General features: G+C 41.5%; 1 non-coding gene across 1 annotated transcript; it reads left to right on the top strand.

The window, feature by feature from the left end:
* The first annotated feature begins 272 nt into the window (after positions 1–272).
* LOC126032577 (small nucleolar RNA SNORA51) lies at positions 273–400 on the top strand. The gene has a single exon (XR_007503882.1). It is a non-coding gene; the product is annotated as a small nucleolar RNA SNORA51 (small nucleolar RNA).
* The last annotated feature ends 17,427 nt before the right edge of the window (positions 401–17,827 follow it).

The following is a 17,827-nucleotide window of genomic DNA, read 5'->3' as shown; positions in this document are numbered from 1 at the left end:
AGGAGGAATAAATCACTTCTTCCTGCTGCTGTATATCAGGCCTGGCCCGGTGGGGGGTAGGGAGAGGGAGACAGGCTCTACTCTGGTATTAACTTGGGCCTCCCTCCTAACTGCCAGGCTTTACCTTTTTGTTTTGCTTGGTTTGGGCCACGCCCAGCAGCGCCCAGTGGTTACTCCTGGCTCTACGCTCAGAAATCACTCCTGGCAGGCTCTGGGACCATATGAAAGACCATATGCCAGAGATTGAACCCGGGTCAGCTGCGTGCAAGGCAAACCTGCTGTACTATTGTTCCTAATAAGATATTAATATGAATAAAAAGAGGAGGTACAGTAAATGCACCCCATATACACCTCAACCCAGGCCCTTTGCCTGGTCTGTATTGTGAATTGGGGGACAAAAAAAGATATTAATATGATATTTTATATTAGCTTTCATATCAAGCCCCCAAATTCAATTTGCATCTAATACTTATAACACGCCTTAGTTTGCAGCACCCTTTTGAGTGTTCACTTACAACTTGTTTAGTGCCTCCCATGGTAGATAGTATCTCTGTAGGGAAAACATTTGAGAAGATCAAGAATGGTGAAGTGGTTGTGGTGATCTGGAGGATGATGTTGACTTGGGGATGGCTTTCTAGATATGACTCCCAGGCTGCCATAACAGGTTTGGATTTAGTATTTCTGGGCTTCTTTTATCTGAAAAAGAATCTTCTATTTATTTTGGTCCACTTTGCTGGATCTTTTCCCTCTACCCACAGCTGAACTTATTTCTTTTTCTTTTTTTGTTTTTGTTTTTGGGTCACACCCAGCAGTGCTCAGGGGTTACTTCTGGCTCCACACTCAGAAATCACTCCTGGAGCCAGAGAGATAGCATGGAGGTAAGGGGTTTGTCTTTCGTGCAGAAGGTCATTGGTTTGAATCCCGGCATTCTATATGCTCCTCTGAGCCTGCCAGGAGCGACTTCTGAGCATGGAGCCAGGAGTAACTGCTGAGCGCTGCCAGGTGTGACCCAAAAACCAAACCCCCCCCCCCAAAAAAAAGAAGAAGAAATCACTCCTGGCAGGCTCGGGGGACTATATGGGATGCCGGGATTCGAGCCACCGTCCTTCTTCTTCTAGCCCTACCACTGTGCTATATCTCTGGCCCCTGTTTTTTTGTTTTTGTTTGTTTGTTTGTTTTTTAGTTACACCCAGCAGCGCTCAAGGGTTACTCCTGGCTCTATGCTCAGAAATCGCTCTTGGCAGGCTTGGGGGACCATATGGGATGCCGGGATTCGAACCACTGACCTTCTGCATGCAAGGCAAACACCCTACCTCCAATGCTATCTCTCCAGTCCCTGAATTTATTTCTAACGAGTATAGTACCTAAATGGAGATGTCCAAAGGCCTGTTAGAGCTGATGGACTCCAATAAAAAGAGAGTTCTGGGCCGGAGCAGTGGCACAAGCATTAAGGCATCTGCCTTCCCCGCACTTGCCTAGGATGGACCTCGGTTTGATCCCCGTTCCCTCCCCTCTCCCCCCTCCTGCATCCCATATGGTCCCCGAAGCAAGGAGTGATTTCTGAGCATATAGCCAGGAGTAACCCCTGAGTGTCACCAGGTGTGACCCCAAAACAAAACAAAACAAAACAAAAATAGAAAAGAGTCCTAAGAAACTGTACATAGGTTTGGGAGTTCTGATCTAGAGTTGTTTATTGAGTCCATGGTAACATATGAGATCACCAAGAGAGAATGTTCTAGTACGAAGAGAAAATAATCTGAGAAACACCAACTTTTAAGGAAGGACAAAGGAAGAGAAGCCTGTTGAAGAGACTGGAAAGGACAGCCATTGGGGTAAGAGGGAAATCAAGTAAGTGCTGTGCTAGGGAAAGTAGGGGGTGGGTGGGAAATCCTTCAACAATTGTGAGAAGGGCCTTCTCTGTGACTTTTCTGAGAGTGAAGGAACCACTTAGTTGTCTGTTGTGCCATAAATTCCAACAAAGCCAAGTGGAGTCATCTCATTCTGCTCAATACTCTTCAGAGAACTCCTAATTTCTTCAGGATAAAGTTCTAGCTCTTAGCAGGTCCTTTAGATCCTGCCAAAATCTGGCCTTGGCTTTTCTGTGCCCTTGCCAGTTCATATTGTTTCTGCCAGGCCAAATTCTCTGCCTAGGCTTGCATGTTTCTCTGACTGATGGACCCCCTTCTCTTCATTCTCCCCTACCTGTCCCTCAAAGAATCCTACCTAAAATTTAATACTTAAGTGCTAACTCATGTGTTCTCTATCTTTTCTGGACAGATTAACTGTCCTCTCCTCATCCCATGCTGCCAGAGTAGTTTGCTCAGTCTCCATCATAACACATGACCTCTATTGAACTTGGTTGTGTACATATATACATATACATATATGTATATACATATCTTCTGGTTTATTTTTTGTTTGTTTGTTTTTTTAGTTTTTGGGCCACACCCGGCGGTGCTCAGGGGTTACTCCTGGCTGTCTACTCAGAAATAGCTCCTGGCAGGCACGGGGGACCATATGGGACACTGGGATTCGAACCAACTACCTTAAGTCCTGGATCGGCTGCTTGCAGGGCAAACACCACTGTGCTATCTCTCCGGGCCCTATATACATATCTTCTATTCACAAGATACAGTAAGCTTGAATATGAAAAGTATGAGACTATGTATAGCTATTCATTCCTATTCCTTTATACATGTTTAAACATGGTTTATGAAGTTAATAGAACTATTGTCCATCAGATCCCCCAAATAATAGTTTAGTTTCTGTCTCTTTTGTTATCTCACTTCAGGGGTAAAGGAGCTAAGGGAGACAGTAAAATAGAGAACACCAATTTAAAGGGGGAACAGGCAAGAAATTGCATTTGAGTTTAAGAAAATAGTTCTGAATGCCTGAATTTTCATTGATGCTACAAGCTTGTATCATTAAAGTGCTAAAAAATCACATTATTAGTAGAAAAAATTAGAAAAATTAATGAAATTAGAAGTGAGTTCTTTGAAGATCTGAGTAAATTGATAAATCATTAGTAATACTCACTAAGAATACAGGGGAAGACTTAATTTTTAAATCAAGAGTGAAAGGACATTACTACATACCCTAAAGAAATAAGGGCTGTAAAGGAATATTGTGGACAATTACATGACATTAAATTAAATAACCTTTATCTATAATACATCTTTATCTTTAATACATCCTCAAAAAGATAATAATAAAATCATCTTCAGGAATTGTTTTAATAAATCTAAAACAGGTAGAGATTATATTAGAATGTTTTCCAACATTTCATAAAGAAAATTTCATACCTACATGACTTGATTGGTGAATTATGTCTATTATTTAAAGAATATAGAATAAACTTTACTCTCAAAAGACATAGGAGGGGAACCAGAGCAATAGTACCTTGGGTAGGGCATTTGCCTTGCTGACCAGGGCTCGAACCCCAGCATCCTTTATGCTCCTCTGATTCCACCAAGAGTGATTCCTGAGTGGAGAGCCAGCTGTGGTCCAAAAAACAAACCAACCAAATAAATAAAAAGCAAAAACACAGGAGGGAGCATTTTTCATTGTATTTTATGAGTGTATTTATGAGTGTAGATACCAAAGATACCAAAATCAGACAAATACATCACAAGAGAGTATACCTCAGGATCTGAACAATAGTACAATAGGTAGAGCTTGCTTTTCATGCAGCTGACCTAGGTTTGATTACCAGCATCTCATATAGTCCCTAACCACCTCTACGAGTGACCCTGGAATGCAGAGCCAGGTATAAGTTATAAGAATACCACTGGACATGACCCAAAAACTAAAAACAAAATGAAAGAACAACAAAAAGAAAGTATACTTTAATATTATTAATTTTTTTTTGTTTTTGTTTTTGGCCACACCTGGTGGTGCTCAGGAGTTACTACTGGCTTTGTGCTCAGAAGTCGCTCCTGGCAGGCTTGGGAGACCATATGGGATGCCAGGATTTGAACAGGGGTCTGTACTGTGTTGGCCACATGCAAGGCAAATACCTTATCACTGTGCTATTGCTCCAGCAGTATCACGTAAATATTGATGTAAAAATCCTGAATAATGGGGCCGGAGAGATAGCATGGAGGTAAGGCGTTTGCCTTTCATGCAGAAGGTCATCTAATCCCGGCGTCCCATATGGTCCCCTGAGCTTGCCAGGAGCAACTTCTGAGCATGGAGCCAGGAGTAACCCCTGAGCATTGCCGGGTGAGACCCAAAAAAACGAAAAAAAAAAAAAAAACCAAACCTGAATAAAGGGCCGAAGTAATAGCACAGCAATAGGGCGTTTGCCTTGCACATGGCTGATCCAGGATGGGCCTTGGTTCAATCCCAGAGTCCCATATGGTATCCCCCCACCCACCCGCCCCAGCCAGTAGCGGTTTCTGAGTGCATAGCCAGGAGTAACCCCTGAGCGCCACGGGGTGTGGCCCAAAACACTAGCAAAACAAATCAGGTACATAAAGAATTATGTTAATATCTATGATATTATAAGGCACTGGTAGAACTAACAAGAAAAAAATTATCTAACCGTGTCAAAAAATGGGGAGAAGATATAAACAGAAACTTCCACAGAGAAATACAGATGGCCAAAAAGCACATGAAAAGTGCTCCACATCATTTATTATCAGAGATCTGCAAACTAAAACAATGAGATGTCATCTCATGCCTGAAAACTGGCACACACCAAGAAGAAAAACCAGGGCTAATGTATGCAAAGAGAGAGGGACTTTCATTCATTGCTGGTGGGAATGTTGACTAATACAGCCTTTTTGAAAAACAATATGGACATTCCTCAAAAAAAATTAAAATTTTTCTGGATTCCAGCCCTGGGTAAATAGGTCTGAAGCAGTGCCACAAAAACTAAGAAAACTAGACAGTATTGCCATTTTAATGATGTTAATCCTGTCAATCCCAGAGTAGGGTATGTGTTTCCATTTCCGTGTGTCCTCTCTTATTTCTTGGAGCAGGGTTTTATAGTTTTCTTTGTATAGGTCCTTCATGTCTTTGGCCAAGTTGACTCCAAGGTATTTGAGTTTGTGTGGCACTAATGTTTATGGGATTGCCTTCTTGACGTCCATCTCTTTCCTATCATTATTGGTGTATAAAAAGGCCATTGATTTCTGTGTGTTAATTTTGTAGCCTGCCACCTTGCTATATGAGTCTATTGTTTCTAGAAGCTTTTTGGTAGAGTCTTTAGGGTTTTCTAAGTAGAGTATCATGTCATCTGCAAACAATGAGAGCTTGACTTCTGCCTTTCCTATCTGGATTCCCTTGATATCTTTTTCTTGCCTGATCGCTATAGCAAGCACTTCCAGTTCTATGTTGAAAAGGAGTGGTGAGAGCGGACAGCCTTGTACCAGAATTTAGAGGAAAGGCTTTTAGTTTTTCTCCATTGAGGATAATATTTGCCATTGGCTTGTGGTAGATGGCTTCAACTAGGTTGAGAAAGGTTCCTTTCATTCCCATTTTGCTGAGAGTTTTTATCAAGAATGGGTGTTGGACCTTATCAAATGCTTTCTCTGTGTCTATTGATATGATCATGTGATTTTTATTTTTTTGTTGTTGTTGATGTTGTGTATGATGTTGATAGATTTACGGATGTTAAACCATCCTTGCATTTCTGGGATGAAACCTACTTGGTCGTAGTGTATGATTAAAATGGCAATACTCCCCAAAGCATTATACAGATTTAATGCGATCCCCTTAAAAATACCCATGACATTCTTCAAAGAAGTGGATCAAACACTTATGAAGTTCATCTGGAACAATAAACACCCTCGAATAGCTAAAGCACTCGTAGGGAAAAGGAAAATGGGAGGCATTACTTTCCCCAACTTTAAACTGTACTACAAAGCAATAGTTATCAAAACAGCATGGTATTGGAATAAAGACAGACCCTCAGATCAGTGGAATAGGCTTGAGTTCTCAGACAATGTTCTCCAGACATACAATCAAACACTTATGAAGTTCATCTGGAACAATAAACACCCTCGAATAGCTAAAGCACTCGTAGGGAAAAGGAAAATGGGAGGCATTACTTTCCCCAACTTTAAACTATACTACAAAGCAATAGTTATCAAAACAGCATGGTATTGGAATAAAGACAGACCCTCAGATCAGTGGAATAAGCTTGAGTTCTTAGACAATGTTCCGCATACAATCACCTAATTTTTGACAAAGGAGCAAGAAATCCTAAGTAGAACAGGGAAAACCTCTTCAACAAGTGGTGCTGGCAGAACTGGTTAGCCACTTGCAAAAAAGCGAACATAGACCCCCCCAGTTAACATCATGTACGATTGTAAAATCCAAATAAATTAAAGACCTTGATATCAGACCTGATACCATAAGGTATATAGAATAACACGTTGGTAAAACACTCCATGACATTGAGACTAAAGGCATCTTTAAGGAGGAAACTGCACTTTCCAAACAAGTGGAAGCAGAGATCAACAGATAGGAATACATTAAGCTGAGAAACTTCTGTACCTCAAAAGAAATAGTGCTCAGGATACAAGAGCCACCCACCGAGTGAGAGAAACTATTCACCCAACACCCATCAGATAAGGGGCTAATATTCAAAATATACAGGGCACTGACAGAACTTTACAAGAAAAAAAAATCTAATCCCATCAAAAAATGGGGAGAAGAAATGAACAGACACTTTGATAAAAAAAGAAATACAAATGGCCAAAAGGCACATGAAAAAATGTTCCTCATCACTAATCATCAGGGAGATGCAAATCAAAACAATGATGAGATACCATCTCACACCACAGAGATTGGCATACATCACAAAGAATGAGAACAATCAGTGCTGGTGGGGATGTGGAGAGAAAGGAACTCTTATCCACTGCTGGAGGGAATGCCATCTAGTCCAACCTCTATGGAAAGTGATATGGAGATTCCTCCAAAATCTGGAAATTGAGCTCCCATTCAACCCAGATATTCCACTCCTAGGGATATGCCCTAAGAACACAAGAAACAAGAATACAACACAAAACCCCCTTCCTCACACCTATATTTATTGCAGCACTATTCACAATAGCCAGGCTCTGGAAACAACCAAGATGCCCTTCAACAGATGAATGGCTAAAGAAACTGTGGTACATATACACAATGAAATATTATGCAGCCGTCAGGAGAGATGAAGTCATGAAATTTTCCTATACATGGATGTACGTGGAATCTATCATGCTGAGTAAAATAAGTCAGAGGGAGAGAGAGAAAGAGAGACGCAGAATAGCCTCACTCATCTATGGGTTTTAAGAAAAATAAGTCATTTTTGCAACAATCTTCAGAGACAATGAGAGGAGGGCTGGAACTTCCAGCTCACTTCATGAAGCTCACCACAAAGAGTGGTGAGTGCAGTTATAGAAATAACTACACAGGGCCCGGAGAGATAGCACAGCGGCGTTTGCCTTGCAAGCAGTCGATCCAGGACCAAAGGTGGTTGGTTCAAATCCCGGTGTCCCATATGGTCCCCTGTGCCTGCCAGGAGCTATTTCTAAGCAGACAGCCAGGAGTAACCCCTGAGCACTGTCAGATGTGGCCCAAAAACAAAAAAACAAAACAAAAAAAAAAAAGAGAGAGAGAGAAATAACTACACAGAGAACTACCATAATCATGTGAATGAATGAGGGAACTGGAAAGCCTGTCTGAAGTATACGTGGGGGTGGGGTGGGATGGAGGGAGATTTGGGACATTGGTGGTGGGAATGTTGCACTCGTTAAAGGGGGGTGTTCTTTACATGACTAAAGCCTAATCACAATAATATTTGTAATCAAGATGTTTAAATAAAAAAATTCATCAAAAAAAAAAAAAAAAGAAAGAAAGAAAAGAAAACTAGACAGGGCTGGAGAGATAGCATGGAGGTAAGGCATTTGCCTTTCATACAGAAGGTCATTGGTTTGAATCCCGGCATCCCATATGGTCCCCTGAGCCTGTCAGGAGTGATTTCTGAACATAGAGCCAGGAGTAACACCCCAAAAGAAAAGAAAACTAGACAGATATAATAGAGAAAAGCATGGGGTAAGGGAACTCCCAGCCTCGTGGAGTGAATGCTCAGACTGTCCTTTACATATGATATTTTTTATTTATTTATTTATTTATTTATTTATTTATTCATTTATTTTTGGGTTTTGGGTCACACCTGGCAGCACTCGGGTTACTTCTGGCTCTATACTCATAAATTGCTCCTGACAGGCTCAGGGAGCCATATGGGATGCCGAAAATCAAACCACCATCCTTCTGCATACAAGGAAAATGCCTTACCTCCATGCTATCTCTCCGGCCCTACATATGATATTTATTGAGTGTCAATCAACATGGGAGAAAAGGCAGATGTTGTTAATAGACAAAAATTCCTATCTAATGGTAACCAAGCCTAAGTGAATACAGGACCCTCATCAAATTAAGAGTTCTTAAATCATCTCTTTCTGCCACTCTCCATGGATTATATCAGTTCTCTAGCTAAATTTATTTCTTGGAAGTCTTCATATGCAACAGAAATTGCGCTCCTATATGATCCAGCAAAAGTACTACTGGGAATATACCTTAAGGATCCAAAATTACAATGCAGAAAAAGCACCTGCATTTCTATAAGTGCTATTTAAAATAGAGTGAATCTGAAAACAACCTACATGTTCGACAACAGGTGAGTGAATAAAGAAATTGGTACATGGACCAGAGAGATAACACGGTGGTAGGGCATTTGCCTTGCACAAAGCCCATTCAGGATGGACGGTGATTTGAGTCCTGCCATCCCAGATGGTCCCCAGAGCCTGCCAGGAGCAATTTCTGGAGCCAGGAGTAGCCCCTGAGCATTGCTGGGTATGACCCAAAAACAACCAAACAAAAAAGAAATTGGTACTTTTAACATGTAGATGAAATATTACACAGCTGTTAGGAAAAATAAAGTTTTAAAATTTGCTTATATAGAAAGTATTATGTTGAGTGAAATGAGTCAGAGGAAAAGGAATGGACATAGTATGAGTCCACTCATATGTGGGATATAAAACAAAAAATAGCATAGTAATAATATCCAGAATCAATAGAGATGAAGTCCAGGAGGGCTGGTCCATGGTAGGAAACTTATCACAAAGAGTGGGGGAGTATAGTTAGGGCAGAAAGAGACCATTATGACAACAATACTTGGAAATAATCATTCTGAACAAGAACTGGGTGCTGAAATAAGGTAAAGTGACCCCCTTCAATAACAACATTGCAAACAGTGTCTAGTCTAGAAGAAAGAAAAAAAGGGGAAAAAGAGTGTGCATATGAGAGAGGGGAGAGAGAGAAAGAGAGGATTCCTGCTATAGTGGCGGGGAGACAGAAGGAAAATGTTTGGCCTAGAGGCAGGCATTGAGGAGGTCAGGGCAGGGGGATGGGAGGAGGGAAACTGGGGACATTGGTGGCAGGAAATATGCACCAGGGAAGAGTTGTGTGTTGGATATTGTATAACAAACTCAATTATGGGCCCGGAATGGTGGCACAAGTGGTAGGGCGTTTGCCTTGCATGCACTAATCTAGGATGGACCTGGGTTCAGTCCCCAGTGTCTCATATGGTCCCCCAAGCCAGGAGTGATTTATGAGCGCATAGCCAAGAGTAACCCCTGAGCGTCACTGAGTGTGGCCCAAAAACGAAAGGAAAAATAAAACCAAAAAACAACCCCCCCAAAAAAACCACCCCCCCAAATCAATTATGAACAACTTTGTACCAAAAAAAAAAACCCAAAAAGCCATGATAAGTTGATACTTGTTCAGGATCTACCACTTCTCCTTAAGATTTTTTTTTAAAACTTTATTGCAAAGAATGGCTAACCAAACAAATCAAAATGCAGGGCATATAAATTTCTAATTAGAATCATTTATTATTATTATTATTATCTTTTCTATACCCCCTTTATTATTTTTATTACTTTTTAAATATAAAATCTTTATTTAAGCACCATGATTTCAAGCATGATTGTAGTTAGGTTTCAGTCATAAACAGAACACACCCTTCACCAGTGTAACATTCCCACCACCAATGCTCCCGATCTCCCTCCTCCCCCATCCCCTGCCTCTATTCGAGACAGACATTCTACTTCTGTCACTCATTAACATTGTCATGCTAGTTGTTAGTGTAGTTATTTCCCTAACTGCACTCACCACTTTTTGTGGTGCGCTTCATATTGTCCTTCAGACCTTCTGACCCTCATCTCTACTGTCTCTGGGCATTATTACCATAATGTCTTTAATTTTTCTTAAAACCCATAGATGAGTAAGACTATTCTGTGTCTATCTGTCTCCCTCTGACTTATTTCACTCAGCCTAATAGATTCCATGTACATCCACATATAGGAAAATTTCATGACTACAACTCTCCTGATGGCTACATAATATTCCATTGTTGTATATGTACCACAGTTTCTTTAGCCATTCATCTGTTGAAGGGCATCTTGGTTATTTTCAGAGTTTGGCTATTGTAAATAGTGCTGCAATGAATATAGGTATGAGGAAGGGATTTCTGTTTTGTTTTGGGGTCACACCCAGCAGCGCTCAGAGGTTACTCCTGGCTCTGTGCTCAGAAATTGCCCCTGGCAGGCACGGGGGACCATATGGAATGCTGGGATTTGAACCACCGTCCTTCTGCATGCAAGGCTAATGCCCTACCTCCATGCTATCTCTCCAGCCTGAGGGGAAGGGATTTTTTGTATTGCATTTTTTGTGTTCCTAGGGTATATCCCTAGGAGTGGTATAGCTGGATCATATGGGAGCTCAATTTCCAGTTTTTTAGGACTCTCCATATTGTTTTCTATAAAGGCTGAACTAGACGGCATTCCCACCAGAAGTGAATAAAAGTTCCTTTCCCTCCACATCCCTGATAGCACTGTTTGTTCTTGTTCTTTGTGATGTGTGCCAGTCTCTGTGCCTTAAGTTCTTTCTATATCTTGAATATACACTGGTGAAGGTCTGAGTATTGTTGGAACTTTATGTGACTGAAACTAAGTCATTAACAAGTTTGTAACTGTGTATCTCATGTTGATTCAATTAAAAATTAAAAATTAAACAAAGAATATGTATTCTCACTTAGTGGAATTTATCCCAGGATTACAAGACTTAATTTAATATTTATAAATATTTTTAAAAATTTAAGATTTTTATGCTTGTTTTTTAACATGAAAGGGTATTATTGTATTGTTTTTCCAGTTTGGCAGGGAGCCACATCCAGTAGTGCTCAGGGGCTGTTTTTGGCTGTATCTTGGGGTCATTTCTGGTGATGCGGTAGTGGGGGGATGGGGAGGGAAACTATACAGAGCTTGAGATCAAACACACCCAGTCCTCTTATATGCAAAGAAGGAATTCCAACAAGTTGGAATGTGGCTCCCCAAAACTGAAAAAAAAATACAATACCCTTTTATGTTAAAAACCTCCCATCCTGGGAGTTGCCCACACCCCCCTACACTGGGTATGCCAACCTTTTCCCTTTTCTCTATGTCTGCACTCTTTGGGAGTTACCTACATCCCAACTTGGGTATATAATTTCTTTATTTTTCTTTCCTTGAATCTTTTTTTTTTCACCTTTCCTCTCATCAATAAAACAAGTTTTTTCTTGGGGTTTGAGAAATATTGGGCCCGGAGAGATAGCACAGCGGCGTTTGCCTTGCAAGCAGCTGATCCAGGACCAAAGGTGGTTGGTTCGAATCCCAGTGTCCCATATGGTCCCCCGTGCCTGCCAGGAGCTATTTCTGAGCAGACAGCCAGGAGTAACCCCTGAGCACCAGCCGGGTGTGGCCCAAAAACCAAAAAAAAAAAAAAGAGAAATAGGGGCTAAGGCACTACTAGCCTTGCATGCATCCAACCTCAGTTTGAAAGCTGATATATATGGTCTCTCAAGTAGTGCTATGAGTCATTCCTAAGCACAGAGCAATGAGTTATCCATGAGACTACTGGGTGTGGCCTAAGAATACCCCTTCTCCCTAAACCCAACTGTTTTTGTTTTTGGTTTTGGTTTTGGTTTTTGGGTCACACCCAGCAACACTTAGGGGTTACTCCTGGCTCTATGCTCAAAAATTGCTTCTGGCAGTCTTTTTTTTTTTTTTTTTTTTTTTTTGTGGTTTTTGGGTCACACCCGGCAGTGCTCAGGGGTTACTCCTGGCTCCATGCTCAGAAATTGCTCCTGGCAGGCACAGGGGACCATATGGGACGCCGGGATTCGAACTGATGACCTTCTGCATGAAAGGCAAATGCCTTACCTTTATGCTATCTCTCCGGCCCCACCAACTGTTTTTCTTAAAAAAAGAAGGGGGCCAGAGAGATAGCACAATGCAAAGGTGTTTGCCTTGCACATGGCCAACCCAGGATGGAAGGTGGTGGTTCGAATCTTGGCATCCCATATGGGCATCCCTCGAGTCTGCCAGGAGCAATTTCTGAGTAGAGAGCCAGGAGTTGCTGGGTGTGACCCTCCCCCCAAAAGAGAGAGAGAGAAAGAGAGAGAGAGAGAAAGAGAGAGAGAGAGAGAGAGAGAGAAAGAAAGAAAGAAAGAAAGAAAGAAAGAAAGAAAGAAAGAAAGAAAGAAAGAAAGAAAGAAAGAAAAAGAAAGAAAGAAAGAAAGAAAAGAAGAAAGAAAGAAAAAAGAAGAAAGAAAAAGAAAGAAAGAAAGAAAAAGAAAGTAAAAGAAAGAAAGAAAGGAAAAGAAAGGAAAGAAAAAGAAAAGGAAGGAAGGAAAAAGAAAAGAAAAAGAAAAAACCACCAGGGGCCGGAGAGATAGCATGAAGCAAGGCATTTGCCTTGAATGCAGAAGGACAGTGGTCCAAATCCTGGCATCCCATATGTTTCCCTGAGCCTGCCAGGAGTAACCCCTGAGTGCTGCCGGTATGACCCAAAAAACAAAAACAAAAGAAAAAACACCAAAGAATAGATGTGAATTTCTACAGCTTGATAAAGCATTTCTGCTATTATCTTTTTCCCCAACTCTAACATTATAATAAGTAGTAAAGGATTGAAAATTTTGCACTTCAAGTGGAGATCTCAGGTTGTAGCTCAATGGTAGTGTGCTCTCACTATTCTATTCAACAGTTTAATGAAGGTTCTAGCCAAGACAATAAGACAAGAAAATGTAATAAAAATCACCGGACTGGAGGCTGGAGAGATAGCACAGTGGTAGGGCATTTGCCTTGCACACAGTGACCCAGGACGGATGGTGGTTTGAATCCTGGCATCCCATATGGTTCCCTGAGGATCAATTTCTGAGCACAGAGTCAGGAATAACCCCTGAGTGCTGCTGGGTGTGATCCCCTCCCCCAAAAGAAATCACCCAGACTGGAAAGAAAAAACGCAATTATTATATTTTTGTTTTGTTTTTGGGTCACACCTGGCAACACTCAGAAGTTATTCCTGGCTCTACACTCAGAAGTCACTCCTGGCAGGCTCAGGGGACCATATGGGATGTCCACATTTGAACCACCGTCCTTCTGCATGCAAGGCAAACAACCTATCTCCATGCTATCTCTCTGGCCCCAAGAAACAAAGTTATTTTTGTATTTCCACATACAAGTAAAGATCTCTTTGAACTCAAGACAATTTAATTTACAATAGCATTAAAAATGTATTTCCCAAAATAAATACAAAACATATGTCCTGAATAGCACTCTCTATAGATATATATGTACATATACACGTGTGTGTGTGTGTGTGTGTGTTGTGTGTGTGTGTGTTTGGGCCACACCTAAAAGAGCAATGCCTGGTTCTGAGTTCAGAAATCACTCCTGGAGCACTATGGACTTTAAGGGGTAATAGAGATCAGATCTAGGTTGGCTGAGAATAAGGCAAGTAGCCTACCTGATATACTATCTCTCTAGTCTCAAATCACAACATATTTATTTATTTGGACTATACCCAGCTGCACTCAGAAATTACTTCTGTCAAGCTAGGGGATCTAACCTGGGTCAGCTGAATGCAAGGCAAACACCTTATCCACTGTGCTATTACTCTGAATCTCAAATCACAACATATTAAAATAAATTAAAAGAGACTAAACAAATGATATGAAATTACATGTTCTCAGATCAGAAAACTTAATATTGCTAAGTAGCGATATACACCCAAATTCAGCTATGATGCAACAGTCACTATTAAAATCCTAGCTGGCTTTTTTTTTTTGGATTTTGGGGCTACACTGGCATTGCTCCACAGTTACTCCTGGCTCTGTGCTCAGAAATTACTCCTGGGGGACCATATGAGATGCATGAGATTGAACTTGGGTTAGCTGCATGAAAGGCAATGCCCTATCCACTGTACTATTACTATGGTCCCATCCAGCTGGTTTTTATTTTTATTTAGTTAGTTAAAAAAATTTTTTTTGGATTTTGGGCCACACCCAGCGGTGGTCAGAGGTTACTCCTGGCTCTGCGCTCAGAAATTGCTCCTGGCAGGCTTGGGGAACCATATGGGATGCTGGGGATCAAATCCAGGTCTGTCCTGAGTTGGCTGTGTGCAAGGCAACTTCCTACTGCTGTGCTGTGGCTCTGGACCATAGCTATTTTTTATTTATTTATTTATTTATTTATTTATTTATTTATTTATTTATTTATTTATGTATTTATTTATTTATTTATTTAAATACCTTGGTTACAAAGATTGTTCATAATACAGTTTTTTTCCTCTTCACAGACAAAGTTGTTCATGATTGAGTTAGTCATACAATGTACAACCACCTTCACCAGAGCACATTTCTCTCCAGCAACGTCCCCCAATTTCCTTTTCACACTCCATAGTACCCTCTTCCCTCCCACCCACCTTCCCCTGCCTGCTTCTGAGGAAGGCATTTACTTCATTCTCTGTCTCTGTTTCTGTCTGTCTCTCTGTCTCTTTCTTTTTAACACTGTGGTTTGTTACTGTTAATGAAGGGGTACCATATATGTAATTTTGTCCCATTTCTGTACCCAGTTCTTATCCAAACAGATCATTTCAACTATCACTCTAATAGTAGACCCTTTTCTATTATTCTATTATTATTATTATTATTATTATTATTTTAGTTCTTGGGCCACACATGTGGTCAGGGGTTACTCCTGGCTCTGTGCTCAGAAACCGCTTCTGGCAGGCTCAGGGGAACATATGGGATGCCAGGAACCAAACCCGGTCTGTCCTGATGTCGGTTGTGTGCAAGGCAAATGCCTTATGGTTGTGCTATCTCTCCGCCCCAACCTTTCTCTATTCTAACTGCACTCTACTCTTTGTGGCAAGCTTCCTACCATAAACTGGTCCTACTAATTTTCTTCTTTATTGTCTCTAGGTAGCATCGCCACAGTTTTTTATTTTTCTTATATCTCACAGATGAGTAAGATTATTCTATGTTTATCCCTCTACCTCTGACTCATTTCACTCAGCATAATAATCTCCAGGTCCATCCATGTAGAAGCAAATTTCATGACTTAATTTTTCCTAATGGCTACATAATATTCTATTGTGGAGATGTACCAGTTTCTTTAGCCACTCATCTGTTATTGAGCCCCTGGGTTGTTTCTAGATTCTGGCTATTGCAAATAGTTCAGTTGGCTTTTTTGTTAGCTGTTGGACCATACCCGCTGTGCTTAGGGCTCTCTTTTGGCTCTGTATTTAGGATTCACTCGTGATAATGCTTAGGGTATGTATGTAGTACTGGGGATTAAACCTGAACCCAGGTCAGCAGTGTGCAAAGCAAGCATCTTACCTACTGTATTATCTTTCTCACCCATGGATTAAAAAATAAATTAATAAACTACTCCTGAAAGTCATATGGAAATTTAGGTGCCCCAGATTAGAAAAAGAATCCTGGAAAAGAAGAGAAAAATGGTAGGACTCCAAAGGCTGGAAATTATTTACTTTAGATAGCAACTTGCTCTGGATAAGGAAGGATCCAGTGAAAATAGTAAACATTGTTAGTTCTGGGACAGAGACAAAAGAAAAAGCTGGCCACAGTTCTTTAAGAAGAAGCAACTGTGGCATATCCTTCCAAGCTATATCTTTGTCATTAATGGACATGATGATTTTAATTAGTATTTAGGAAGTATTTTCCAGGTCATAGTAACTGTGCTAGGTCCTGGAGCCCACACATAAGAGATGATACTTGTTTGCAAAAACTAAGACAAGCACAAGATTAGTTGCTTTAATAGAATTGGGTCAACAAGTCCTGGATGTTATCAAAGCACAAAAGAGGAGTATGCATTCCATGGGCTCAGGGGAGATTCACAAGGGAAACTCAAATTCAAGAGTCAGCAGGAGAGAAAGCCAAAACCTCACAGGCTCCAGAACCACACGAACAAAGGTGTGGAATCTGGGTGTAGGGAAAACCCCAAGTAACTGATGTTGTTACTACAGCATGGAAAGTGTGAGGGAAATGTGGAAAGGTAAGGCTGAGATGTAAATTTTTTTCTGAGCAGGGATGAAGTGCATTTGAGGAGAAAGAATCAAGAATGGGGTCAGAGAACCAACTGGAATAGATGAGGGGTGTGAGAGTCTCTTTCTCTCCCCCCTCTCCCTCTCCCCCTGCTTCCCTTCCTCTCTCCCTTCTTCCCTCCATCCCTCCCTCCCTTCTTTCCATCCTTCCTTCCTTCCTTCCTCCCTCCCTCCCTCCCATCCTTCCTCCCACCCTCCCTTCCTCTTTTGTTTTTGGACCATACCTGGCAGTGCTCAGGAGTTACTCCTAGCCTTTTGCTCAGGGGAACCATATGGGATGTCAAGGATCTAACAAGGGTCCGCTGTGAGCAAGGTAAAATGCCCTACCCACTATACGATAGATCCAACCTGAGTCTCTTTTTCTTGCAGGGCACACCTGGCTGTGATCAGGGCTTACTCCTTGCTTTGTCCTCAGGGATCACTCCTGGTAAAGTTCAGGGGACCACTCAGGGTGCCAGGGATTGAATAGGGTAAAACGTGCAGAAAAAGCACCTTACCTGCTATACTATCTCTCAGGTTCCCTGTTTCTCATTTATTATGAGAGTGAAGGTTTCATAATGAAAGAAGAGATGGATTGGAACAGTGATGAAGGCTCGTGAGTGATAGAAATAAATGCAGATGTCTTGAAAATTTCTGACACAGTGGATTAAGGGCCCATGAACTGACATACAAAATAGAAAGAAAGGGAACAAATTTGGGAGAGTAGTGATGGCTAACATTTATTAACCACTTATATGTGTCAGACATTATGCGAGGAGCTTTCATGTACTTTTGTTTGGGGGGGGCCACACATGGCCATGCTGGGGGATAATTCCAGCTCTGTGCCTTGGAGGTCACTTTTGGAGATATTGGGAGATCATGTGATGCCAAAGTTCACACATGGGCCTGCTCCCACATACAAATCTCACACTCTGGCCCATCTCTCTCTCGTTGCTAGTTTCCAATTACAGAAGAGAAAAATTAAATTTTGAGATGTAGAGTAGTTTGAGTAGATCTGTACAGCTAGAGTGGCAAAGAGGTTTGAATTCAGAAACACTTGGCTCCAGGTCAATTTTCTTTTTACACCCCTCCCCTCCCCTCCCCTCTCTTCTCCTCTCTTCTCCCTCTCGTCTCCCTCTCGTCTCCCTCTCTCCTCCCTCTCTCCCTCTCTCCCTCTCTCCCTCTCTCCCTCTCTCCCTCTCCCCCTCTCCCCCTCTCCCCCCCTCTCCCCTCTCTCCCTCTTCCTTCTCTCTCTCTCTCTCTCTCTCTCCTCTCCTCTCTCTCTCTCTCTCTCTCTCTCTCTCTCCTATCTCCTCTCTCTCTCTCTCTCTCTCTCTCTCTCTCCCTCCCTCCCTCCCCACCCTCATGCCACAACCTGATGGTGCTCAGGGACTACTCCTGGTTCTTCATTCAG

The sequence above is a fragment of the Suncus etruscus genome, chromosome 1, assembly GCF_024139225.1.
Source record: "Suncus etruscus isolate mSunEtr1 chromosome 1, mSunEtr1.pri.cur, whole genome shotgun sequence".
NCBI lineage: Eukaryota > Metazoa > Chordata > Mammalia > Eulipotyphla > Soricidae > Suncus > Suncus etruscus.
This window is presented reverse-complemented; position numbering and strand designations above follow the sequence as displayed.